The sequence below is a fragment of the Lissotriton helveticus genome, chromosome 1_1, assembly GCF_964261635.1.
Source record: "Lissotriton helveticus chromosome 1_1, aLisHel1.1, whole genome shotgun sequence".
Taxonomy (NCBI): Eukaryota; Metazoa; Chordata; class Amphibia; order Caudata; family Salamandridae; genus Lissotriton; species Lissotriton helveticus.
This window is the reverse complement of record NC_136057.1, coordinates 77,871,241-77,899,089: the sequence shown is the minus strand read 5'-3', so window position 1 is coordinate 77,899,089 and position 27,849 is coordinate 77,871,241. Positions and strand designations below refer to the sequence as shown.

General features: G+C 51.1%; 1 protein-coding gene across 1 annotated transcript in view; it reads left to right on the top strand.

Moving 5' to 3' along the window:
• The first annotated feature begins 13,088 nt into the window (after nucleotides 1-13,088).
• Nucleotides 13,089-27,849, top strand: part of LOC144758619 (uncharacterized) — a 159,907-nt gene continuing 145,146 nt past the window's right edge. Inside the window, exon 1 of the mRNA XM_078646438.1 lies at nucleotides 13,089-13,211. The gene's annotated coding sequence lies outside the window, so the exon portion shown is untranslated. The remainder of the gene's footprint in view (nucleotides 13,212-27,849) is intronic.

The following is a 27,849-nucleotide window of genomic DNA, read 5'->3' as shown; positions in this document are numbered from 1 at the left end:
TGTTAAACCTGGGGTCCCTCCCGGAAGGGGTGGGTAGGGCTTGCGGGGTCTTTGTCTCCCTAACAGAGGCTCTGACAAATGTGTTTACCATCCCCTCGAGCAAGGTAGGGAAGAAAGGAGGTGTAAAGCAAGGTAACGGTTGGTACACACAAATATGTAGGGTACACAAATCAAGACTTGTAGAGGCAGTGAAATTCAAATCCCACCCTGATATATTGGAAGCAAGGAAGGATTATAATAGATCCCTTAAATCTGCTAAGAAGGAGTGGGAAGAGAAATTTTGGGAGGACCTACTTGTTGCCAGCAAAAGTAAAGACTCAAGGGGTTTTTGGAACCTTGTAGGCTCCCGGAATAGGCCCGATGAAGTTATGAGACCCTGTAATATCCCCCCACAAAGCTGGGTAAAACATTTTGGGGCTTTATACCTCCCGGCGGATGGGGCATTAAATGTCAGGGTGCTCCCCCCACGAGTATCTGAACCTCACGGCTACAATCTCTTTTCAGCTCTAGAGATTGAAAAGGTAATTGGGTGGGTAGCCCCCTGGAAGGCAGCAGGCCCAGATGGCTTACCGGGGGATCTCATGCGGGCATATCCAGTGGCCTGGGGAAGGGTTATTGCAGCACTCCTCAATGATATTATGAAGGGGGGGCCAGTGCCCGATTCCTGGAAAGGGGCGGTGGTGGTCCCTATTTACAAAAAAGGATCTAGAGAAATCCCGGGGAACTACCGGCCCATAAGCCTCATTGACTCCACCCAAAAGATAGCAGGTAAAGCTATACTTGGTAGGATTCTTCATTGGGTGGAGGAAAACAAAATACTATCAGACTTCCAGGCAGGGTTCCGGGTAGGAACAGGGACGATAGAGCAGGTGTTTAGGCTAGCACTCCTTGGCTGGAAGGTGGTGGAGCTAGGCAAGGGCAGTCTATACTTGGCCTCTATAGATCTGAGGACTGCCTTTGACCTAGTTCCTCGGGAGGAGTTATGGAGGGTGCTTTATGGGTTGGGATTGCCTCCCTACATCTTGTCCCTCCTTATTAGCCTTCACGCCCATACCTTTGCTCAGGTTCGCTGGGGGAGAAATGGAGAGCTAACTGAGAAAATTCCAGTGTCTAGGGGTGTGAGACAGGGATGCGTCCTAGCGCCCACCCTCTTTTCATTATATGTTAATGGGGTGGTGGAATATCTCCAGCAAGAACCAGCCGACGCTCCTTGTCTCGGGGGAGTGCGGATTCCAACCCTACTTTTTGCGGACGATACGCTCTTGATTTCTAAGACTCCGCAAGGCCTCCAGAAGTTGCTAACCCGTTTCCAGAACTTTTGTGTTTCAAGGGGCTTGGTAATCAACGTGGATAAAACTAAGTTTTTAATTCTAAACCCTCCAAGGAAACTGGGCCGCCCACCTATTCTCAACTCTGTTCCCTTGGAGAAAGTATCCGAATTTGATTATCTTGGAATACGGATTACGGATAGCATGAACTGGTCACCTCACATTGCCAAGATGGTCTTGAACCACAAGAGAGTAGGAGGTGCCCTTCTGAGGGAATTCCAGGCATCACCGAGGAGGTCCCTTGCCCCAGTAATTGACATTTACAAGGCTAAGGGAGTAACATCAGCCTTGTATGGGGCAGAGCTGTGGGGGCATTGCTGCCTGGATTCCCTGGCGACAGCAGAAAGCAAGCTTTTGAAATCTTTAATCGCCCTCCCTCCGAGCACTCCAACAGTGCCTGTGCTGTTGGACACAGGTTGTAAGAAAATCAAAGACCAAGCCCGGCTTCGTCCACTCCTTCATTGGGCACGTATTTGGAGGGGTGAAGAGCTAAAATCATACGCTGAAGGGTTGGCTGAGATAATGAGCCTGGGCGGTTGGGCGAAGATTAAGTGGTTGAGAGACACCAAAAAGCTTTTGGAGGAACTTGGGCTGGGGGACTGTTGGTCATCAAGAACGGCTCCACCAAAAGATGTTCTGAAAAGATTATACTGGAATTGGGTTGCGGATCAGTTAGTTATAAATTCTAGTCATTGTAAATCTACAGCTGCCTTTTTAACAATAAAAGATGTAGCAGTTTACGAACCTTACCTGGACCTAATTACCCTTCCAGCTGATCGAGCACTATACTTCAAATTCAGAGTGGGCTCCCTTCCAGTAGGGGCCCTGGTGTCAAAGTGGAAATCAGGTGCCCACAAGTCCCCCTTTTGTGCCCGTTGTACCACTAGGATAGAGTCTATACCGCATATCCTGTTTGAATGTCCGGACTATGTTAAACCCAGGAGTTTTTGGCTCAAACCCCTTTGTTGCAATATGGGTACGCGTAGTTATCTGGTAGCCCTTCGCATCCTAATGACGGACACTTCCCCTCCGATTGTTTGTGATATAGCCAAATTTTTAAAGCATTTCTGGTTGATTCGTTGCAAGAGATTGTTGTTGGACTTTGGCCCTTAGGGCAGGTTCACCCCTAGACTTTTTGCGTGAAATGGTGACCTGGAGATGGTGATTTTTGGATTGTGCGCACTTTCACTGTGTCCCAGTGGAAAGTGCGTGCGCACTCTGAGTGCATGTGCTGAGCTAGGCCTGCCCGCCCATAGGAATGCATGGGGAATGGATGTGTCCCTGGTAGTTCCTGATGCGTGGGGTGTACAGGCTTGAGTCTGGTATGTGTGAACTCGTGAGAGTGAATGCTGCGAGATGGTGTATGCAGCATGTATGTGTCTAGTAGCGAAGCGCCATTTCTAGACATGGCTGTACGTGTGCTGTGAGGGTGCTGGCGTGTGATTGGCTGGAGCTGGCTGGCATGCCAGGCTCCAGGAAGTCTGGATGGGTCTGCCCGGTGGTGAGTGGGAGATTAGCATGAGTGATGTGTGGGAGGAGTGTACCTGTGTCCTGGATGGGCTGGGTTTTCCCCACACAATGCTGGCTCCGCCCCCCTGTGGTGTGTCTAATGACCCAAGCCCTGCCAGTGAATAGAGAGGGTGGTTGAGGTAAACAGAGTACTCAAGAACCAGCTGCGACTGGTTCCGCCCCCACTCTACACCCTTGAACAAAGGAATGCACTGTATAAAAATGGGGCTGTGTCCCCACTGAAGTTGTTCTCTTCCAGGATCCTGAGGGGGCTGTTGCTGCTGGGCCAGAGGACCGCCACTTGGGGTGTCTCCCTGCCTGGAGACCCAGTGTGCTGGCTCTGGGCCCAGCTTTGCCCCTTTGCCTGCCTACAAGGACTTTGCTGGGTCTTTTCCTGATTTATAGCGCTAGGAGCGCTTGGCTTTTCCTCCTAGCGCTTGGAAGCGCTTTGTTTCGTCCTAGCGCTGGGAGCGCTGTGGTTTGTGCCCCCTAGCGCTTGAGAGCGCTTTATATAGACCACGAGGCGCTTGGGAGCGCTTTTGTAAGGCAGGTGCCCACCCTGCATTTTGCCTGCTCTAGCGGCTGCCCACGCCGCATATTTGCGTGGTTATCGATCTACGAGGGAGCCCACTCCTCGGATCATCTGGGAAGCCGCCTGCCTGCCTAAATCGGGCCGCCGCGCTGCCCGCGGTGACCCGGAAGTGAAGGGCTGACCGGCCAATCCGTGCGCGGCCCCGGGGGGAAGCAACCGGAAGTCCCGCCTCCGCATTTCCAGCGCGAGGAGAAGAGGAAGCCCGGAGCAGAGAGAGAGCGTGCTGGTTCCCCCGCCTGCCGCCCCCGGCCCCCAGAAGCGGGACCGGTTGAGGAAGGGCCCGCCTGCAGAGGGGCCCGGCGTGCAGGGGAGAGAGGAGCCGCCCCACCATCGCAGGCACACAAGAGGAGCTGCAGCACCTTCCCACCGAGAGCCGGTAAGTGGAAAACCGGCTGAGGGAGCGGAAGGGTGGAGCGCGGTCCCGCCCCCCAGGGCTGTGCTAGCTTTGTGCAACCTGACTGTCGAGCGGCCCCGCCTGATCAGAGGGCCACTCCAGCATTGTTCTAGGTGCCCCAATTGCACTTCGAGTCCCCAGGAGGGGAGACTCCAACGTTGGGGGCCATTTTGTATTCAGAACCTGCGAGGCTCCAACCCCGAGGCTCTTGGGGCCTTGCTTAGTGTTGGGAGCCCTGAGAGGCACCACGTGGCCCATTTTGTTGATCCCGAGCCCTGAGAGGCTCAGGAGGGCCAGTTCTTTGTTCAGAGCCCAGTGAGGCTCAGGGGCAGTCCATGTGTTTTGAGTCCAGAGAGGCTCTTTGGGTGCCATATGTGTTTAGAGCCCAGAGGAGGCTCCAGGTGGCATTTCCTTTGGCCCACCAGTGTGCTTGAGCCCACAAGGCTCCCCACGTGGCCCCCTCAATTGCACCAGTTGCCCAGCACTTTGTGGGCAACTGCTACGTTTAGGACCCTGACTTTGGACACAGGGCGTCCTAGCCCCAACAAGGCCAGTTGGCCTAGGGACAGTCACAGGTGGTGACTTACGTGAGTTTGGCGCAATTGTACTTTCTATGCACCTCTGAATGTATTGTTTATGCGTCATGTGCCTTTACACCTCTGAATGAATGTTATGCATTGCATCATGTGTTTTCCTCTTACACCCCTACAGGTATTGTAATACATAGGTGGTTGTTTTCTCCCTAGTACAGGTGGTGCTAGTGAGGTCCTGGTTACCAGTGATTACTGGTTGTGTGCTATTTTGTGCTATATTCTATGTTCAAAGTATTATTTCTGAAAGTGCTACTTCTGATTCCTGACAGTGGTCCAGGTGGCCCTGTCTTGTAAATATCCCCTTGTAAATTCTGCCCGTGCCTCTGGCACATTGTAAAGTGTGTGTTTTATCTAATGTGTTTTGGTGTAATACAAAGGCTATTTTTTATATAACCTTGTGTGGAGTTTCCTTTGTGGTGGGCCTTTGGTTGTTGTTGCTGGGGTGCGTGCGCAAATACTTAGCCTACATCGCCTCCAAGTTTAGCCTTGCTGCTCGCGCCACGTTACCTAGAGGGTGAGTAGGGGTTATCTTGGCGTGTAACTCCCTTGCCCTGACTTGGGTGTGGTGGTCTCTGACTGACTTTGGCGAAAGCCCTGGCCAGCCGGGGATCCCATTTCCAACATTGGCGGCAAGCGGTGGGATAAGGATTTGTGTTTGCGTTGTACCTTAGTAGTAACTGGCCATACCACAAAACTCTGCATTTAGATGACCACATTTTAGGGGATTGTTTTTGAAATTCCATTGTTTCTTCTCCTGAAGAGTGTCATTTGATTGTGTTCAGTACATTTGTCCCCCGCCCTGCTTCCAGAGTTTGGTACCTGTGTCGCTTTTGGTCAGGTTGAGAAGTCAGGGGTGGTAGAAACTGCCTTACCGATCCGAGGGGAGGGTGTGTGTGGATGAATGGTGTGTTTTCCTGGACGCATGAGTATGAGTTCTCTTTGATAAGGAGATTGTTGAAGTTTTGGAATTGTGTACTCTTACTTCAGATTGTTCAGTCCCCTGTGTTGCACGTGTCTGTGAGCATCTTGCCAAGATGGAGTCTGCTTTTAATGTCTGGGGTCTGTTTTTGCATGAACTGAGAGAGTTTTGCGAAGAGAGAGACATTGCAGTGAATGAGTCAGACACCCAGTCCCAACTTAGGGGTAACCTGATCCAATGGCAGAAGGATGACTGGGAGCGTGAGCACAGTGAGGAGAGGGCCCGGGTCTCACACCACGAGGGTGGTGGGTCAGAGGGGAGCCCTGAAGAGTCTGAGGAGGAGGGAGAAGATGACAGCACAGGGACGCCAGCAGAGAGTGAGGACCCCATAGATAGGGAGTCCCTTGCTGGGTCCAGTTTAGGAGGCAGCGCCTCATCCCTTTCCCTGTCCCCAGAGGAGCTGGAAGATAGGAGGAGAGAAAGGGAGCACCAGCTGGCTTTAGAGAGGCTCAGGTTGGAGCATGCCCAGGCTATGGCACAGCTGGGCATTAGAAGGCAACAGCTGGAGGTTAAGAAGCAACAGCTGGAGACCGAGAGGGTCTTAGCGCAGGACAGGATAGAGGAGGCTGAGAGGGCCGCCACCAGAGGCAAAGTAGCTCTGGAGGGTAGACTATCCCCTGCGCGCAGTGTTGAGTTTCTGGATCCCCCAGGGAGGGTTGGGTCCAGTGGTGGCAGCTATTTAAATCACAGTGTAGAAAGTCCCAGTTCCCAGAGTATGGTTCCTGTTTCCCCAGAGGAGGAGAATAGGTTGAGGTTTAGGAACCTTAGGAAACCGTCTCACCAGTCTTGGGTAGACTTTGAGGATGACTGTTGTGGAGCCCTGTGTGATTGGGTACGGGAGCCCACGAAATGTGATTGGGACCTATTGTTTGATATGTTTCTCAGAGAGCAGTTGCTCAGTTGTTGTTCACCAGGGTTGCGCCAACACCTGTTAGGGTGTGGATTGTCTGAACCATGTGAGCTGGCAGAGGAAGCAGACCGCTGGGAAGGGACCAGAGGTTCTGTAGAGTCATTGGTGAGTGACTCCAAAAGTAGTGGGTCAGGGATCTTCCAGCCCAGCGTGGTGGAAGAGGCTCAGTGTAGCCCAGCTAGGTCCCTGGTTAGTGAGAAGGGTGTAGGGGCTGACTGCCTGGCTCAGTGGAGCAGGAGTCAGTGGGTGGCTGAGAGCCCCCAGAGGCCCGAAGCCCTGTCTCAGAACCTGGGTGGTTTCTTGAGGGAACACCAGGTTGGGGACCTAGGCTGTCCTGTTAGTCCACTTGAGGAAGATCTCCTAGTGAGTAGAGGACCTGGAGTGTCTGTAACCAGAGCTCCTGTGGTTCTAGAGTCTGGCAGTACCGCTCCGGTAGGGAGGGTACAGGAGTCCAGAGTGAGGAGTGATTGGGGGAGTTCCCCAGTGGAAGGACCAGTGGGTCAGGGACTACCCAGTTGGGCTAGGTTCCCGTGTAGTGACCATGGTAACAACACTTCTGGTCTGGGGGATCGTCACGCACTGTCAGGTGGACAGAGGGCGGGAGATCTGCGCCAGACAGACAGTCACACAACAGGTGTGACATTTGTTAGCCTCAGGGGGATGGAGTGTAAGTCCCCAGAAGTCCTGGAGTGCCAGGCAATTGTTCCACCGAAGGTTTTAGACCAGAGGTTGGAAGGCCAGGTTCAGGGTCAGCCTGACCTGAAGGGTAGGACGACTGTAACCAGTGTCCTGACCGGTTCTTCTTCCAGAGGAACTTCTCCAGGTGGGAGAGGGCAGACCTCTGGAAGGGGGTGCAGAGGGTGGGAGAGCCCACCTCTGACCCCGGTGCAACCTGAGTGGATAAGTCCTGGGTTGGAATGGCGTTCTAGGGGTACCCCTCGCAGAGGGAGGAGGAACCCTAGGAGAAGAGGTAGGGGGAGGAGAGCCTTCCCTGAGACTCCTGGTCCGCCTGAGGTTGTAGGCCCTAGGCTGGAGTAGCAGTGGCAGTCTAGTCCTGTCTTGCAGACAGGAAGAGTGGAGAATGGCTCCTATGTGCCAGGGGTTACTACCCCCCGCTCTGCGAATTGGCATGGACCAGTGGCACCTGGGTGGCCCAGGGCCTGGTCCTGGCCGCGGACAACTTGGGAGTACCAGTGGGGTAGCCCAGTTGGTCCAGACAGTGTGTTTAGAAGGAATCCCATGGGTTCACCGTGGCATAGAACAGGAGGGTGTCCCTGCAGTTGCGGGCCCGCGTCCGTGTTCTATCGCCCCAAGCAGGGAAGTCCATCACGGTGGTGATTGGTCTCCCCTGCGTTTTGGCTGGAAGGGGGTTATGTTGGACTTTGGCCCTTAGGGCAGGTTCACCCCTAGACTTTTTGCGTGAAATGGTGACCTGGAGATGGTGATTTTTGGATTGTGCGCACTTTCACTGTGTCCCAGTGGAAAGTGCGTGCGCACTCTGAGTGCATGTGCTGAGCTAGGCCTGCCCGCCCATAGGAATGCATGGGGAATGGATGTGTCCCTGGTAGTTCCTGATGCGTGGGGTGTACAGGCTTGAGTCTGGTATGTGTGAACTCGTGAGAGTGAATGCTGCGAGATGGTGTATGCAGCATGTATGTGTCTAGTAGCGAAGCGCCATTTCTAGACATGGCTGTACGTGTGCTGTGAGGGTGCTGGCGTGTGATTGGCTGGAGCTGGCTGGCATGCCAGGCTCCAGGAAGTCTGGATGGGTCTGCCCGGTGGTGAGTGGGAGATTAGCATGAGTGATGTGTGGGAGGAGTGTACCTGTGTCCTGGATGGGCTGGGTTTTCCCCACACAATGCTGGCTCCGCCCCCCTGTGGTGTGTCTAATGACCCAAGCCCTGCCAGTGAATAGAGAGGGTGGTTGAGGTAAACAGAGTACTCAAGAACCAGCTGCGACTGGTTCCGCCCCCACTCTACACCCTTGAACAAAGGAATGCACTGTATAAAAATGGGGCTGTGTCCCCACTGAAGTTGTTCTCTTCCAGGATCCTGAGGGGGCTGTTGCTGCTGGGCCAGAGGACCGCCACTTGGGGTGTCTCCCTGCCTGGAGACCCAGTGTGCTGGCTCTGGGCCCAGCTTTGCCCCTTTGCCTGCCTACAAGGACTTTGCTGGGTCTTTTCCTGATTTATAGCGCTAGGAGCGCTTGGCTTTTCCTCCTAGCGCTTGGAAGCGCTTTGTTTCGTCCTAGCGCTGGGAGCGCTGTGGTTTGTGCCCCCTAGCGCTTGAGAGCGCTTTATATAGACCACGAGGCGCTTGGGAGCGCTTTTGTAAGGCAGGTGCCCACCCTGCATTTTGCCTGCTCTAGCGGCTGCCCACGCCGCATATTTGCGTGGTTATCGATCTACGAGGGAGCCCACTCCTCGGATCATCTGGGAAGCCGCCTGCCTGCCTAAATCGGGCCGCCGCGCTGCCCGCGGTGACCCGGAAGTGAAGGGCCGACCGGCCAATCCGTGCGCGGCCCCGGGGGGAAGCAACCGGAAGTCCCGCCTCCGCATTTCCAGCGCGAGGAGAAGAGGAAGCCCGGAGCAGAGAGAGAGCGTGCTGGTTCCCCCGCCTGCCGCCCCCGGCCCCCAGAAGCGGGACCGGTTGAGGAAGGGCCCGCCTGCAGAGGGGCCCGGCGTGCAGGGGAGAGAGGAGCCGCCCCACCATCGCAGGCACACAAGAGGAGCTGCAGCACCTTCCCACCGAGAGCCGGTAAGTGGAAAACCGGCTGAGGGAGCGGAAGGGTGGAGCGCGGTCCCGCCCCCCAGGGCTGTGCTAGCTTTGTGCAACCTGACTGTCGAGCGGCCCCGCCTGATCAGAGGGCCACTCCAGCATTGTTCTAGGTGCCCCAATTGCACTTCGAGTCCCCAGGAGGGGAGACTCCAACGTTGGGGGCCATTTTGTATTCAGAACCTGCGAGGCTCCAACCCCGAGGCTCTTGGGGCCTTGCTTAGTGTTGGGAGCCCTGAGAGGCACCACGTGGCCCATTTTGTTGATCCCGAGCCCTGAGAGGCTCAGGAGGGCCAGTTCTTTGTTCAGAGCCCAGTGAGGCTCAGGGGCAGTCCATGTGTTTTGAGTCCAGAGAGGCTCTTTGGGTGCCATATGTGTTTAGAGCCCAGAGGAGGCTCCAGGTGGCATTTCCTTTGGCCCACCAGTGTGCTTGAGCCCACAAGGCTCCCCACGTGGCCCCCTCAATTGCACCAGTTGCCCAGCACTTTGTGGGCAACTGCTACGTTTAGGACCCTGACTTTGGACACAGGGCGTCCTAGCCCCAACAAGGCCAGTTGGCCTAGGGACAGTCACAGGTGGTGACTTACGTGAGTTTGGCGCAATTGTACTTTCTATGCACCTCTGAATGTATTGTTTATGCGTCATGTGCCTTTACACCTCTGAATGAATGTTATGCATTGCATCATGTGTTTTCCTCTTACACCCCTACAGGTATTGTAATACATAGGTGGTTGTTTTCTCCCTAGTACAGGTGGTGCTAGTGAGGTCCTGGTTACCAGTGATTACTGGTTGTGTGCTATTTTGTGCTATATTCTATGTTCAAAGTATTATTTCTGAAAGTGCTACTTCTGATTCCTGACAGTGGTCCAGGTGGCCCTGTCTTGTAAATATCCCCTTGTAAATTCTGCCCGTGCCTCTGGCACATTGTAAAGTGTGTGTTTTATCTAATGTGTTTTGGTGTAATACAAAGGCTATTTTTTATATAACCTTGTGTGGAGTTTCCTTTGTGGTGGGCCTTTGGTTGTTGTTGCTGGGGTGCGTGCGCAAATACTTAGCCTACATCGCCTCCAAGTTTAGCCTTGCTGCTCGCGCCACGTTACCTAGAGGGTGAGTAGGGGTTATCTTGGCGTGTAACTCCCTTGCCCTGACTTGGGTGTGGTGGTCTCTGACTGACTTTGGCGAAAGCCCTGGCCAGCCGGGGATCCCATTTCCAACAATTGTCAATAGCGGTTTAATTCTTTTTTAACTAACTTATTCTGGCATCACATGTCTTTTTATCTTTCTTAAATGTACATTCAATATTGCTTCTTAAAAATGTTTTTTCTAGTTTTGTAAATGCTGTATTTTGTGTACGCTTTCAAGATATCTTGCATATCGAATAAAAGCTTCAATCAATCAAAAACATATTGGTGTGCGGTCGTTGAGACGCTTGAGAGATGCACTGAGTCCTCCCTAGCGTACACTTGGGAGGCCTGCATACTGGGACTCTATGCACGGACGAAACGGAACAAGGTTGTCACTAGATTTAAAGATTTGGGCCTAATAGCAGCAAAGCACCTCATCATTAAAAGATGGAAGCTTAAAGATCCTCCAGCGATAACTAGTTGGGAGAAATCTATAGTGGTGTGGGTGCAAGCTGAAAGCACCACATTGCAAAATGAAGAAACTGCAGGACTGCGTAAGTATCGTATTGCACAGTCCTTGGATGCCATCCTATGTACCCTTGTGCATCCAGATGACGAAGAGGAAGGCATATCCCCGCAAGTGGCCAGTGGTGATGAAGCAGCTGCCACCTGATAGCCGACTACATGCGACATCTGACAACCTAGCCCAGCATACTCACTCTAACATGTCTCCTTTACTGCCAGCTCGTACAGTGTCCAGGTATAGCTACTGCAATCAGTTTTGCACTCACCTCTCCGGCAGCACATTAAGTAAATCATTGAGCTACGCTCACTCATAGCTATATGCGCACTACAATCCAACCACAGTCACTATTAGATGGCAGTCTTATCACCCCTTTTCATTAGTAACATGTTCCCCTTTTGTCGTTTGTTTTTTTAGGCATTTATCATTTATTTGTTGTTTTAATCAGTTCATGATTTTTATAAGGAAATATCTCTGTTGGATTGAGAATTGCCATTAGTATATTGTCACATAAATATTCCTATAGGATCGCTTTATAGCACCTGAAGAGTCGCATTGTTCCCCAGTTCAATATAAGAGATAAGCAGTATTTTAGCTGTCGATCGCATGAATATTATGTGAAAACAGTGTTAGTGACTAGGGGCAACAAGAAGCAAATGTAGGCGCTTTGACGCTGACTTTCATTTCACTAAAATAATGCATATGGTGTAATTGCTTTTGCTACACTGTCTCCTAAGGAGTCGTACAAGTACCTCTGCAAGTTTGCAACTGGTGGTTTTCTTTTTCAAAACAAGATCAATGTATTGTTTTATGTCTGTGTGGATAAAATGCAATAAAAATATATTTTTTAAATGGGATGAAGTGTAGTTATGTGGAATGCTGTTCGGAGGCATAGACTGGAATTATGTGGAGTGTATTTATGCACTATGGAGTAGAGCATAATTATGTGGAGATAAATTATGTGGTACTAAGTGGTATTATATGGAGTGTAATAATGTTGTGTGATGAAATGTGTGGGCATGAATTGTGGAATCGTGTGACATGTGGAATTATATGGTGTGGTGTATAATTGTGCAGAGAGAAATTATGCAGCATGTTGCAGAGTTGTATTTTGTGGAGGGTAATTATGTGTTTTGGAGTTGAGTGTAAATATGTTGTTTGAAGTATAATTATGTAGTTTGAAATGGAATTATGTGTAGTTGAATAGTGTTGTGTGGAGTGCAACTATGTGGTTTGGAGTGGAATTAAGTTGTGTGGAATGTTATTATGTCATGTTGAATTATGTGGTATGGCGTGAAGTGGAAATATGTGTTTTTTAATTTTTAATATTGTAATTGTGTGGTATGGATTGTTGTAGGGTTAAATTGTTTATAGTTGAATTGTGTGGCATGGAATTATGAGATGTTCAAATGTGCTGTGTGTGGTAGAATACAGTCTGCCACATGTCTAGTCATCAATGTAAAGTGTGTACGGGGCTATAGGCAGAGCCAGCAAACACAACCAAAACAATACACTTACGTGTTGGCACTGCCGTAACAATCTTCCAGGGTGTTCTTTTAATTTGTGCATTAAAGCATGCCTTATGCCAAACTGAATTTGATCTGGTGAATAAAACTTCATGGTATTTCTCTCTATTTGCGTTGCTGTATACCCTGCTGTGCATTTGAAAAACCCGATAAAATGTAAAAAAAAATGAAAAAATCAATAAGCTGCCAGGTTAATTGCACCACTAACACATATCTCATATATTTAATGAAATACAAAGTCTCGCTTCCAGTTGACAGCTTCCTGTAAATACTCTTTAGTCCTCTGCATCAGTGGTTTGAAGATGTGAAGGGAAGCTGTAAATAATTTTCTACAGCAGCAACCGAGAATGAGACCCTGTACTTGGACTGTGTGTGTCTTAAAAACATCCATATCTGAGACATCTAAAAACCCAGGTCTTTCCTGCCTCTAAATGTTTGTTGTGTGAAATGTGTTCACTCCTGGAGCTGGGAATGGAGGTTCCGTCAGTGGCCAGCAGAGGGCGCTCCGCGGGATGAACTCTACAGAGCACGGTGCATTAGAGGGGAGGAGTTTCCTGTTCCGGGTCAGCGGCGGCAGAGACAGCCCCAGCACCGGATGGTGACATCACTTCCGGCTTCTACTACCCATGGTTGCCTTGCCACAGTCCTTTGCTGACCTTGGGTGACCCAAAGAGGGTCCTGCAGGAGCAGCAGTGACCTCCGACCTGCTGCCCTTCCTGGAATCCCTGTGACCCAATCCTGGGTCAGGTTGCTTCCTCCCCCCCACGGCTCTGTGCCCTTTATCTGGCAGCTCTGCCCCCTCTTCCACCCTTTCACCTTCCTCTGCTGCGACCACGGACCACCGACGGGGCCCTTGGATGGAGGCGGCGGGGCCTCGGGGGGCCACGGGTCCATCAGCTTGAGCCGGTCCCGGCCCCTCCCCTCGCCTCGAGTGAACCGACCCCCAGCACGATCAAAGGTGCGTGAGAGGAAGGAGGTGTGTGCATGAATGTGTGTTTGCCTGAATGTGTGCATGAATGTGTGTTTGCATGAATGTGTGCATGAATGTGTGTGTGCATAAATGTGTGTGTGTATGAATGTGTGCATGAATGTGTGTGTGCATGAATGTGTGTGTGCATGAATGTGTGTGTGCATGAATGTGTGTGTGCATGAATGTGTGTGTGCATGAATGTGTGTGTGCATGAATGTGTGCATGAATGAATGTGTGTGTGCATGAATGTGTGTGTGCATGAATGTGTGTGTGCATGAATGTGTGTGTGCATGAATGTGTGTGTGCATGAATGTGTGTGTGTGCATGAATGTGTGTGTGTGCATGAATGTGTGTGTGCATGAATGTGTGTGTGCATGAATGTGTGTGCGCATGAATGTGTGTGTGCATGAATGAATGTGCGTGTGCATGAATGTGTGTGCATGAATGTGTGTATGAATGTGTGCATGAATGTGTGTGTGCATGAATGTGTGTGTGCATGAATGTGTGTGTGCATGAATGTGTGTATGAATGTGTGTGTGTGTATGAATGTGTGCATGAATGTGTGTGTGCATGAATGTCTACATTTATTTATTTATTTATGCGTTTTTATATAGCGCGGACTTTACCCGAAGGTGTCAGAGCGCTTCACAATAGGAGCAGAACTGATACATGAGGAGAACATTACAAATTACAAATTACAAAAGCAAACGTTAAGTTACATGAGGCAAAGGTGACAATTGTGAGCAAACAAATACAAGAATGAATGAATGAATGAAACGTATCTTATCATGCGCAGACTTAGCCCCCAGGGGCGTCAAGGCGCCTAAAAAAAAGATATCGACTAAACCCCCTACAGTACACTCAGCAACATGCTCTCATTGGTAGGCCCTTTTAAAGAGGCAGGTTTTAAGAGCTTTTTTAAATAGCTCAGAAGTGGGGAGGGTTTTTATATCAAGAGGGATAGCATTCCAGAGCTGAGGGGCAACCACGGAAAACGCTCTGGCTCCCCATCTGGCAAGTTTGAAACGCGGAACTACCAGTTGACAGAGTCCCGCGGAACGAAGGCCTCTTGTAGGAACATAACGCATAAGGATCAGGTCCATAGCGCTGGAGGAACCTTCTGTCACAGCTCTGTAGGCTAAGCACAGAATTTTAAAAGAAATTCTGTGCTGCACCGGTAACCAGTGGAGTTCTTTCCTAGCAGCAGTGGCAGAGGAGGTTTTAGGAAGGGCCAAGACAAAACGAGCTGCAGCATTCTGCACAACCTGCAGTCGATGCAAAAGGCCTTTATTGACTTCCGTATAAAGGGAATTGCAATAGTCTAGTCTCGATCCTACCAAGGCAACTGCAACCTGCTTACGCGCCTGAAAGGAGAGATACCCACGGATTTTATTGAGTACCCTAATCACTCCCCAGCAAGTGGCCACGGTCCTGTTGACTTGGAGGGAGAAGGACAGCGAGGTGTCGAAGATTACGCCAAGATTTCTGGCAGTTTGGGAAGGAGTGGGACAAATACCAAGAGAGGGTGGCCACCACTCACTTGACCAAACATCTTGGTCCTTCCCAAAAATCAACACCTCCGTCTTTTCGCCGTTAAGTTTCAGGGAATTTATAGTCATCCAGTCTGCCACATACTGCATGCATACCCTGAAACTGGCGGCAGATGTCCTAACAGATGAGTGAGCCAGAGACACCATGATCTGAGTGTCATCTGCGTAGGATACCACCTCCATCCCCTGCGATCTTACTAGTCTTGCCAAGGGAGCCACATAGATGTTGAATAGGGTCGGACTTAACGCCGACCCTTGTGGCACCCCACACTGCAATGACTTGGCAGGGGAGAGGTGGTTCCCCAGCATCACTCTCTGCTCCCTATCCAACAAAAAAGAGTTGAGGAGACTCAAGGCCGGTCCCCTGACACCAACTTCCCTAAGCCGAGATGTTAAGATGGCCGGGGAGAGGGTGTCGAACGCGGCCGTGAGGTCCAGAAGAAACAGGACCGTGGATTGACCTGAGTCCACTTTAAGTCGGATGTTATTGACCACACAAGTGAGAGCGGACTCAGTGCTGTGGTGCTTTCTAAAGCCGTGTTGCGTGTTGTCCAGGTATTTAGATGATTCAAGGAAGGAGGACAGATGAAAATTCAGATGAGCCTCAAGCATCTTAGCAGGGGCAGGGAGGAGGGAAATGGGCCTAAAGTTCTTCAATACGGCCGGATCTAGGGACGGCACTTGAGAAGCGGTTTTACAATTGCCTTCTTCCACACAGCAGGAAAGGAACCCTGAGTGATAGCCATGTTCATAACCTCAAGCATGGGAGGAAGAAGGCTATTCCTACACTCTTTGAGCTTTTTCAGGGGTAGGGGGTCCAAAGGGGAGGCAGATTTGGTCCTGTCAAGCAACAAGTTCAGTCCTTCCAGGGTTAGTGATGGAAAATCCGTAAGAAAGCAGGAGGGAACTGAACCAAAGGAATCAAGACAAGAAATAGCAGAGCAAACGCTTTGATCCAGGGCATGACAGTGAGCTTCCAGAGACAAGTGAATGTCAAGAATTTTATTGTGGAAGAAGTCAGAGATGTTGTCGCAAAGTTTTTGCGAACTGACTACAGGGTCTGGGAGTTGCAGGGAGCATAAGGAGTCAGCAATTTTAAAAAGCTCCCTGGAGGAGGATAGTGAGCTGGTAAGGTTGGAAAAATAATCCTGCTTCGCTATCACTACTCTCCGTTTATACTCCCGCAGTGCGGACTTGTGAGCCTCCCGATCAGTGGCGTCCCAGGATTTCCTCCAGTGTCTCTCACTACTCCTACAGATCTGCCTCAGGAGTCGCAGCTGATCAGTAAACCAGGGTGCTGTAGGCTTTCGGCGAGCGACATAGCGCAGAGGAGGAGGAGCGAGTTGTTCCACTGCCCTAGAAACAGAATCCGTCAGATGTTGAGCTGCCGTGGCTTCGTTTTTAGGCAGTAGAAATTCGGGAGTAGAGACAAATGGAATAAGGGCCTCATCCGATATCGCCCTCCGATTTCTCCTAAGAATGAATGGGGAAATTCCCATATTAGAACTCCCTAGAGCAGGAAGGGAAAGTGCTAGTGGCACAGCACAGTGATCAGACCAGACAAGTGGTAGCGGAGGACTAGTAGAAATCCTGACATCGTTGGAAAATACTCCGTCAAGTATATGCCCGGCCTTAGGGGTAGGAGTATTCACAAGTTGGGCTAGGTCACAAGCGCCTAGAGAATCCACCAGCGATATGGTATCCTTTGAGTAGACCTCATCCAAATGAAAGTTAAAATCACCCAAAATAGTAAAAGCCGTTTTCCCAAAATAAGGTTCCAAGAGTGTCAATAGCTCTGAAGGGAAACTAGATCTGGGACCGGGGGGGTCTATAAATCAGAATCCCAGTAAAGGAGGATGATGGAGAAAGGATAATACAAAAATATAAGGCTTCGAATCGATCTGACGGAGTCGATAGAGATTTGATGCAGCAGAAAAGAGACAATTTAAGAAGGATGGCAATGCCACCTCCTCTGCAAAGGGGTCTGTCCTGTCTATGGAGAGAATATCCGTCAGGAATGGCCAAGATCAGGTCATGTCCTGAGGTATCAGAAGCCCAAGTCTCAGTAATAAACACCCAGTCCGGCTGTCGCTCATCCACAAAATCGTGAAAGGCGACGTTGTGCTTGATAAGCGAACGGGCATTAATCAAATAACCAGATGTAGAGGGAGCATCCGGTTGTATGAGCGGGAGGGAGGATGTCACACAACCATTGCCAAAAAAGGCAAAAGGGACCGTGCACGTCCTGCACATCTGCTGGTGCAGGATCCCCTCAGGTGAATAGCGATGCAGGCAGGGCTGAGATACAGGTCTAAGTGACAGAAAATCCAGTTTTGAATATCGCCTAGTTATCCTATCAGGAGAGGAAAAAATGGGGGCAGAGTCCAGCCCGCCCTGCAGCCCGTACTCAGCGCGGACGGGCGCAGACGGGCTGAACTCTGGCGTAACTCCGGCGTCGGTACGGCGTCCCCGCTGCGCGTTTCCGCTGCGCGCAGACATAGCTACCTATGTACTCGCCTTTAGACACAGAGAGCGGACTGGGACGCGCCAATTCTGCCCCTCCCCAGTATGGCCGCCGTCGAGACTGTGGCAAAGGACCCGCGAAATGCGGTGAATATACAATTATATTGCAGGTAAGATGTCAGAGGTGGGGGTGTGCGAGGCCAGATATTTAAAATCAGGGGAAAAGTGCAGGAAATAATATTAGCAAACAAAAAGACAAAAACTGGATTTTTAAAATAGACAAGCGCTACAAATGAGGGCGCTGCAACCAGTGAAGCGCGAGAGCAACTAACAAGAGGTAACAAACGGTGCATTACAGGAGGAAAAAGTGACATCTGTGAAGGTTACAAAGGCGTACAAAGTACCAGTGGAGGTATAATACTGAAATAAATGGCAGACACTCAAACACAAGAACAATCGTTACGTAGGCAGTGGTGGCACTTGTGCAGTATCGAAAGCAAACAAAAAGTAAGAGGTAGCAAACAGTGTGTTACAAGAGAAAAGTGACGTGTGCATGTTACAAAAGAGTACCAGACACAGGTAAAGGATAACACTGCAATAAATAGCAGACTCTCAAACCACAAGAACACGCTGGGAAGGCACTTCCAGAGTCATGGAGAATGGAATTCTCTATAATGGAAGGTATTCCTTCCGATAGTAGAGAGGGTGGGAATTAACTTTGGAAGTGTCTTTGGAGGAGGAGAGCTTTGAGGTCAGTTTTGAAGGCCTGGGAGGAGTTGGTCCGGAGCTGGGGCGGAAGCGAGTTCCAGATTCTCACCGCGCTGCCTGAAAAGGATTAGGCCATCGATCTTTCTTCTTCTTTTCCTTCAAGCACACATGAATGTGTGCATGAAGGCCTCGGTACGTGCGTGCTCTTGTGGGGGGTGGGTATTTCACCCTCCTTTCTTCCTGTGTATTTCAAGGGTCCGTCCCGATGGACTCAAGAACCTGCATCAGGATTATGAGACAACATTAATTCATTCGGTTTCGGGAAGGTCTTGGCCTGCAGTTACACCCCACTCACTCTCCTGAGTGTGCGCTCAACCCGCTAAGTTACCTTCACAGTCCACGGCCTGGAAGGCGCCTCCCATGAAGCGCTCAGAAGCCTGGCTTCTATGGGAGGAGGAGCACTGATGGGGGGGGGGGCACTGATGGGGGAGGGGCACTGATGGGGGGGCACTGATGTGGGGGAGGGGCTCTGATGGGGGTGGGGGTAGGGGGATGGCACTGATGGGGGAGGGAAGGACACTGCGGGGGGGCACTTATTGGTGGAAGGGGGACGCGCACTGCGGGGGTGGAGGGGTCCTTGCACCCTCTGTTATTTTCACGCAGGTGGCCCCCTCCCTGCTGCTTGTGTTTAGACCCAGGATGACGAGGGAGGGGGCTCATTAGGGTTCAGTGCCCCCGGTACACACAGCTGCTTCGGAGAGTGGGGGGCTGGTGCCAGCAGGCTGATGGGGAGCAGCCTTGGCGCGGCTAAATGTTTCTTACAGTCTTTGCCATGGTAATATGTCCCCTCGGCTATTATTTCACTCACTCGGAATGCACTTTTATGCCTCAACTGAGCCAGCCGAATTCCTGTTCCAGGCACTTATATAAGAACTGTATTTGTATAGCGCCCAGTTCACAGTGGAGAAGTGTGGCTCAATGGTTAGAGCAGGCAGACCTTGATGCAGAGCTCTGGCCAGGGACCAGTGTTCGATTCCTGCCTCGGCGGGTCATCGGCTCATTAATTCCCCTGACTGGATATTCTCGCCTAAGTGCCTGTTCTGATCATGGGTCCCACGCTGCAACTCTGGGCAATAGCTTGCTTAGTCTCCACAACGGCCCCAAAAGCGCTGGGATGCCTGGCTGCACCTGGGGGGTGCCCAGGAGTGGACATTTCCCAGGAAAGCCAGGAAGGGTTCCTAAGCGGTATACGGACAGCGCCGGGACACCTCCGGTGGAGGTAGCTGTGCGCTTTACAAATTCCGACATTTACATTTTTTATTTACTTTCGACCGCTCTTGGGCGCTGTCAGAACTTTTGGAGTTAGGAAGTCAAAAGAAGGTTATGTGATCTTTTTGTTGTAAACCGCTACATGAGCCGCAATCGTCTTGGCGCTAGGTAAATTGCACACTAGAGACAAGAATAACACTAATTAGTGGAAAACAGACGCGTTATAACAGACATCTGTTATTTAGCGCCAAAATGCCATTCTTGTTGAAAGTGCACTTTACAATTCATTTTGGAAGAGGGGATGCATAAGGGGGTGAATTCGATGTGCACAGGGATGTAAGCTAGTGCACAAGGAACACAGATGAGGAGCAGATTCAGGGTAGTGCTGAGTATTGAAGGATGTGGGATGGAAAGCACTGATGTACAGTTTGGATAGAATAGATGTTTTACAAGGCATTTACACAGCTCAAGCACACCGGCCTTTCACTGGCCCGGTCTGGGAGGGGTTTCCAGGCCGTGCCTGCTTGAAAACTTTGGGGCAGATTTACAAGAAAGGGACGCATCTATAGAGATGCGTCACTTTCCTTGCGCCACACTAAAAAATGCTTGCGCCACCATGGATGCGCCATATTTACAATACAGTGACCATGGCGGAAGGATTGACAGATACGTCAGAAATTCTGACGCATCTGTTGGCGAAAAAGTCACGCATTGCTGGAGTCATGTCGCAAGCACAACGCAACTCCAGCAATGTGTGTTGAGGCCTATTCCCACTACACCACATCACTACTTACACCTGCTTGAAGCAGGCGTAAGGTGTTGATGCAGTAGCATCCTAAAAATGACGCAATGATAATCTACAAGAGTCACTTTTACGAGGCCTTCCTGCGTGGGAACGCCCACCCTGCATACATTATACGTGACGCAGGTATAATGTGACGCAGGGCTTTATAACGTGACGCATCTCCTTAGTATGCATCACGTTGTAAATAGGCTGCATTGTTTACACCACTTTTGCGTCAAAAAAGTGACGCAACTGCAGCGCAAAAGTCACGCAAGGAGCTTGTAAATCTGCCCCTTTGTGTTGATGGTTTGTACAACACTGTAAGACACCTGATGAAAGTCTCACAGAAGCGCATGATAGAGGGCTAAAACAAGAGTGCATTTGACAGAATTGATCTCAGATCTCTGCCCTCTTTCTCCCCCCCCCCTTTAGACTGTGCCGCCTGCCACCAGGGGGATTGGGTGCACAGTATCTGCTTCGATCGCAACATGTAACAAGCTCTTACAATGCAACGTTCTCGCCTTTGCAAAAGTTAGAGCTATTGACATTGTAAATGACAAATTTTTAATCTATGTGTTGGTTTTGAAAATGGATAAATAAATGGCATTGATATTTACAATGCCAGTAGCTTAATCTCTCGTAAATGCAAGACCTATTGCATTTACACACACACACACACACACACACACACACACAGCCCCCCCCCACACACACATGGATGTGGTGGTGGATGTGGTGGTGGTAGTGGTGGTGGTGGTGGTGGATGTGGTGGTGGTTGTAGTGGGGTAGTTTGTTGCAGAAAGTTGACCGCGGGTTAGTTCCATTGTATTGTGTCGAAGAATTAGCGTGGGGATTTGAGTGCATTATTTGGGAAGTAAATCTCGTGAACCAGTAAAGATCAGAAAAAAAAACGAGTTGCAGTTGTTCCGCCGTTGTTCCCCACTGTAGTGAAAACTTGCACCTCAGAAAAAAAGTGCAGTGTGTGACAGTAGATAGGTGGAAGTGTAGCTTTGAGGATCTCTCGCTTACACATTTATGATTATTACTTGTTTTGCCCTATTGAGGAAGTACCCTTAACAGCATGCTTTTTTTTTGTTGTTGCATATTTTATTAAGCGCGAACTCGACCCGAAGGTATTTGTGTGCTTTACATGAGCACCGTATTTATACTACACATTCAGGCACGGGGAGATTCAGTGATTTGCCCAGAATTTGGACCGAGTGCGGTATTTGCCTCTCTGCGCCACACCCTAGTAGCGGTCTTTGCCCCCACAATCCTTGTCTGCGGGGCGATTGCAAGGGGGGATATTTCTTGTCTTCTTTTAGAGGGTGTGCACCTTAAAGCCAAGGCCTAAGGCTCTCCTTACGGTAAATGGTGGGGGTAACATGCATTCTGCGGTGGGCCAGACTATGTGATAAAACTGCAACACACACCCCAGACACAAGGCGCGCCGAGAGATGGGTGTGAGTCACAAGCGTCCATCGCCCAATAATCAGGCCACACTGTTGTTAAGCGTAAAAGGCCATTTTATTAGGACCAGGCTGCACAAACATCAATCACCAAAATACAACAATCAACAACAATAAATCTCCCCCCCAACATCAACTCCATCTTCATACACTCCAGCCTCTTCTTCCATTCCACTCCACGCCACATTCCGTTCTTCATCCCTTCCCTCCAATCTCTCTTCGCATCCTGACACTACTCTCATGCGACCAGTCGCCCACCCATCATTCACTCCTCCCCCCCACGAGAGGTGGGTGCGCCCGCTAGTGACTCCCCCACCCCTCCCAAATACCGCCAACCAGGGAACCCCCTTTAGGGCGGTTACCTGCCCCCCCCCTCTCTCAGGGTTCTACTGTGCATCTTTTGCCACTGTCCCCTCAAGCATCCCTGAGGCACCATATCGCCTCGTCCAACAGCTTGCTCACCACATCACGCACTTCCATCATATAATAGGCATTCCCAAGCGTCGAAAGATGCACTCCGTCATCCCTAAAGAGCAATCTTTCCTCAAGCCGTATTCCGGGGTGGGCTATCACCCTCATCGCCCTGTTCAATTTCCTCCGAGCTTTCGCGACTGCCCCATGCTTGTTTGCCCCTCTCCAAACTCTCATGGGAATAAATTCAGACCATGCATTGCAAGTCCCAGATCATTTCTGCTTCATCACTTCCAGATCCTTCTGCATCAGCTGCAAGAGCGCCAAACCCAACAGCTGAATCAAGTCATTTTCCTCCAAGTGAATGCTCAACAAATCCGGGCATCCTCTTTGAGGGACCATCTTCGTGAGCCAGTGCAATAGTGCCCCCCACCGCATCCCCCCTTTCCCCCACCAATGCATCTCATGTTGATGTCCTTTGAGTCTCAGGTTACGGCCGTACACCTGCTGCTCTGCGTATTTCGATGCCCAGTGCACAAACGAATGCCCCACAATCCATGTGACCATCTTGGCCCCTGGTCCGCCCACGCAACCTGCGAAAGAAAAATAGATTAATACACATCCGGGAATGCAGCCAACCTCAAACCCAAAAACCCCGGCCTCAGCCCAAAACCCTACTTCTGACATACTGCTCACAACACCGGGACTTCCACCTACCAATCCGCCGCATTCTATCCCATGACCAACCAAACCTTGTCGCTACCCCAATTCGAAAGGAATGGGTCCCAAAGCCTGCCGGATTCAAACCCAACCTACCCACAGCCATGCGCAAAACCGCCAACAGCTGCGCAGCCGTAACCCTGGCCCCAGATGCATGACCACAAATTTCACCCCCTGTTGCCCCTACTAGCTGCACAAAAGTCCTCCACTCAGTCACCGGGCACACACCCCCCATCCACTCTCACACAACCAGACCCACTTACCCCTCCCCAACTGATCAGTTTTGGACTGACCCAGCCAAATCCCCAGACGCCCCATCTCCAATCTGACCTCCTCAAAACTCGTACCACTCTTGGACCTTGTCCCCAACAACTCCGAAACCCTGAATGCCCCCAAAAAACATCCACACCATACACAGCCTAAACAGGCGAACTTCAAAGCTATCATAACAACACAACGGCAACACTTCAACTAAACGGACCAACAATTCAAAAGTCACTGCTTCCCTCAATACTCCTCCCCCCTGTTCTCCCTAACCCAACTCCTGAGCATCCTACCAATGACCACATCCTTCGTGGGGTCGAAACCAAAAAACAAACTACCATCGAAAGACAACCCCACCAGCTTTCCTGCAATGGTCGCAGCCGACAGCCCCCTGTCAATACAGTGTAGCACAAACTGTAACACCCCCTGCTCAATGACTGAACGAACTCCGCATGCCGCATCCCTGCGCCATCCCATAAATGAACCAAACTCTTCCCAGCCTGTACGTCCGCCTCGTTGAGTCCGCCACAGAGTTCCCCACCAATCCTAACACTCTCACTCCCTCACTCCCCCAAGGCCCAGATGCCGGCCGGCAGTCTGGTCTTGCACTGGTCCGCTCCAGGCGCCAACCTCCGGAACCGCTGCCACTGCAAATGAGACAAAGCATCCGCAATGTTATTATTCGCTCCAGGGACATGCTTGGCTCGAAAAATCACATTCAACCTCAGGCAGCGCAGTATGAACTCCCACAACAGATGCAGCACTCTGAGGTCTCTCGCCCTCTGTCGGTTGACCAACTCGACTACTGTCATATTGTCCACATGAAACAACACCGATCTGTATTGGAATTCCGCCCCCACACTTCCAGTGCCACCAAAAGGGGAAAAAATTCCAAAATTGCAATGCTCCTCCCTTGCTTCAACCACTGGGCCGGCCACTCCTCCGCACACCATCTGCCGCCCCAAAAGAGGCCAAAACCTGCTCCCCCCGCTACATCGGAGTAGATCTGAATCTGCCAGACAGTCCGCTCCTCAACAAAATCTAGAGACACCCCATTGAACTCAGAGAGGAACGTCAGCAATGTCCGTAGGTCAGCCCGCACCCCCTCGGAGATCCGGACCCTGTGGTGATGTAAGATTGCCCCCGACATGGCCATGCCGAGCCGCCTGCAGAACATCCGCTCCGTGCGCATTACCCGGCATGCAAAGTTCAAAAACCCCAGCGTTAGCCAATCCTCTTCTCTCCAATTAACCACAACAGACATGCCCTGATTTCCTCCACCTTTGCCTGGGGGAGGCGAGCCCTCCACTGAACGGTATCCAGCTCAATCCCTAAGAATGTCAAGCAAGAGCTAGACCCAGCTGTTTTTTCCGGTGCCAAGGGCACTCCAAAATGCCGTGCCCTCACCGGGAACTGTGACAGGGCCCTGCCACAGTCCACCGATTGAGCTCTACCGATGAACAGGAAATCATCCAAGTAGTGCGTCACGTCCCGATGCCCGCTACTCTGAGTAAAAGCCCACTGCAAGAATGTGCTGAAAACTTTGAAAAGCGCACAGGAAATAGCACACCCCATGGGCAAGACCTTGTCTACATAGATGGCACCCGCAAACTGCATGCCCAACAGAGCAAAATCCGCCGGACGAATCGGCAAAAGACGGAAGGCTGATTTAATATCGCATTTTGCCATTTCCGCCCCTGGCCCGCTCACCCGCACTAGGCGAATGGCGTCATCCACCGACGCATAGAGCACACGGGAGTCTACCTCCGTGATGAAATCATTGACGTCTGACCTTGCGGCCAGGAAAGGTGATGTATCATACAAAATTCCCCTTCTTCCTTTTTTGGCACTACTCCTAACGGGGAAATGATCAGATGCTCAAGGGGCCACTCTGACCAGGCTGTCCCCTACCCTTTGCATTTGTGGTTCGCCACTGCTCTGAGGGTGTGGCCAATGTGAAACCCCACTGCAATTTCAAAGCCGCCTCCCTGTCAGGGTAACACGCGAGCCACTGGGCCATCGCCTCCACTTTAACCAGAGTAGGCGCCCTTCTGACCAGGCTGTCCCCTACCCTTCGCATTTGTGGTTCGCCACTGCTCTGAGGGTGTGGCCAATGTGAAACATTGGGTGACCGCGTGCCGGCCACTGCATTTGGGGCACTCGTGTTTAAACTTACAAGAGTATCGCGAGCAATATCCCTTGTAACTCCAGCAGGCACCAGTCGTTCTGGTGCCTGGTTTGGCTGTTGGAGCTGTGTGCCCTGCAGGTGTGACCACTCCTCCCACCCCAGACTGGGCGGGCCGCGACAGAAAGGACCGATGGGGAACTGGTAGCCCACTAGCCGTGTGCGTGGAGGCCGACGAGTGTGTCGATGCCATCCACTGCATCCACAGCTCCTGATCAATTTCACCCCCAAGGTTTTTCAGGATTCACACTAACCCGGTGTTAGACCTGGCACCTTGGCGTGAGTCTCCCTTCCACTTTTTGCTGCTGTGCCTCATATGTTTTGCTGGTGTTCGCTGCTCAGAGCACTGTGCCACTGCCAATCAGTGCCACAGTGCAAGTGCTCCCTGTATAAAGTGTATATGTAATTGGTTTCCATGATTGGCTTATTTGGTTTACTGTCAGACCCCAGTAAAGTGCACCAGGAGTGCCAGGGCTTGTAAATCCAAATGCTGCTAGTGGGCCTGCAGCACTGGTTGTGCCACCCACAGAAGCAGCCTTGTAACATGTGTCTAAGGTCTGCCATTGCAGAACCTGCGTGCAGTCTGGTACTATCATGCTGGCTGGGCAAATGCACACACTTGCCAGCCCCTAAACCTTCCCTTTACTTCATATGAGTCGCCCCTATGGTAGGCTCAAGGGCAGGGTGCATTGTAAGCATAAGGTAGGACAAGCCCTGATTTGTGTGGCATGTCCTAATAGTGAATTACAGCCATTTTCGTTTTTCACTATTGTAAGGCTACCTGTTCTCATGGACCAGAATGGGCTGCTGGAATTATTACACTCTATAATCCTAGCAGGCTCAGGGAACATGGTATAAATTCGAGTTTGGTATGCCTGAACTCAGAATAATAAAATACATCTTTTAGCAAAGTTTATTTTAATGTTTTGTGTTTGCAAATACCACTTTTAGAAAGTTGGTATTTGCTTGCCTAACCATTTCAGCCAGCCTCTGCTCTGATGTGCATCTGCTGTCTGGTTTGTGTGAGTGACAGGGCTGGGGAATTCCAGGAGACAGCCTGGGCAGCCAGGTGGTGAATAGAAAGATTACACCAGGATGGGTGGGAGGAGTGCCCGTTGACTCTGAATAGGGCTGTGCTCTGCCACCTCAATTCTGGCTCCACCTTCTGTGGAGCGTCAGATGTCTCTGCCCTGCACACTGAAAAGACAAGCCAGAGTCACCACAACAAAGTGCTCAAGAACTGGACTGAACAAGGCAAAGGCCCCCTGGCCTCAAAGAACAAAAGAAATGCAGTATAAAGGTAGGAGCCCTGCTCCTAAGAAATCAGATCCTGCTTGAACCACGAAGAACCTCAGCCCGACTAGAAGGACCTGGAAAAGCTGAAGGAGGAGTACTGTCCCTGACCTGGGGGATTGGCCTGCAGTAGGTGCCTTGCTGAGAAAGGAGAGGAAAAGACTGAAAGAGACTTTGCAGAACTTGTGCTTCAACCTAATCTCCAAGGGCTTGTGGGTGAGCTTGCCCCCTGAACGGAGTCCCAGGAATATTGGACTCCTCCTGCCTCAAGAGCCGCCAAAACTTGCCCTGCCGCTGGAGCCGCGATCGAAGTGCGACTCGAAACCTTGTTTGCTCTGCAGCCGTGGCCGTGGCCGCCCCGCCCTGGTGGCTCCGCTCTGTACGACTGCCGCACCATGGCACTGCCGGGCCGCCTACACCCCGCTGCACCTGCCCCCGTGAGCCGCACTGCTCGTCTCGCCGCCCCTGCCGCTGGCAGTTAAAGACTGGAGCGTACCGCAAGGAGAATCTGCCCCGTACGCCCAAAGCGTACCGGCTTCCCTGGCGCCGCACTCCTGAAACCGAACCCGCAGCTGCGCACTGAAGAGTACGGCTCGTACACTCGAAGCGTACCGGCCGCCCCGTACTGCGCCGCTGGGTTCGGGTTGGCATCCCCGCTCAAAGGCACGTCGCACATCCTGCGCCGCATTGTGAAGCCTCTACGACCCGGACCGTCCGCTTCCCCCTGCAGCCCCGCCCAGACGCCCCGAACCGAGGCATCTACCCGAGCCGGGCCCGCACCGGAGAAGAGCCAACGCACGCTCCTGGGACATCTTCACCTGCAGCATCATCCGCGACAACTACAAGCTTCGAGGTACTGTGAGAGTCGCCCCTGACTGTGTGCGCATCGGACCAGCGTGTCCGCAACGTTTTTTAACTCTTTTAAGACACAAGAGAGCCGCGCAGACAGCGCGACACGCAGGAACCATCAAGACACGCATTTTAACGTAAACTTTGCCTTTCTAATTGTATTGTGGCCTCATTTGGAAGCGTTATTTGGATCTTGTGCTAAGCCTATATAAAGAAAACCTATTTTTGATATAAAACTATACTGGTGTCCATTTGTGGTGTATCATTGAATTACTGTATGTGGTCATAAATGCTTAACCCATAACGCTCTAAAGTTTAGCCTTGTCTGCTCGCGCCACACTGCCTAGAGGGTGAGCAGGGGTTATTTTTAAGAGTAAGTCCCTTGCCCTGACTAGAGGAGAGGGTCCCTGCTTGTCACAAGTACTCACCTGTGCCAACCAGAGACCCCCAATTCTAACACCCGGCCCTAAACTCCTCGTCATAGCTCAGACAGGCAAAATCCCCAAACTGTAACCGAGCCTTTCTGATAATGTTCATGCATTTTAACAGAGGAATAGCCCTATCCAGGTGCTTCTCACAGTAGATACTTGCGTATATTAAAAAGGCAGACGTCCAATTCTCCATGTTCACTGGCACCCTGGGCCGCCTAGTCGGTTCCCAT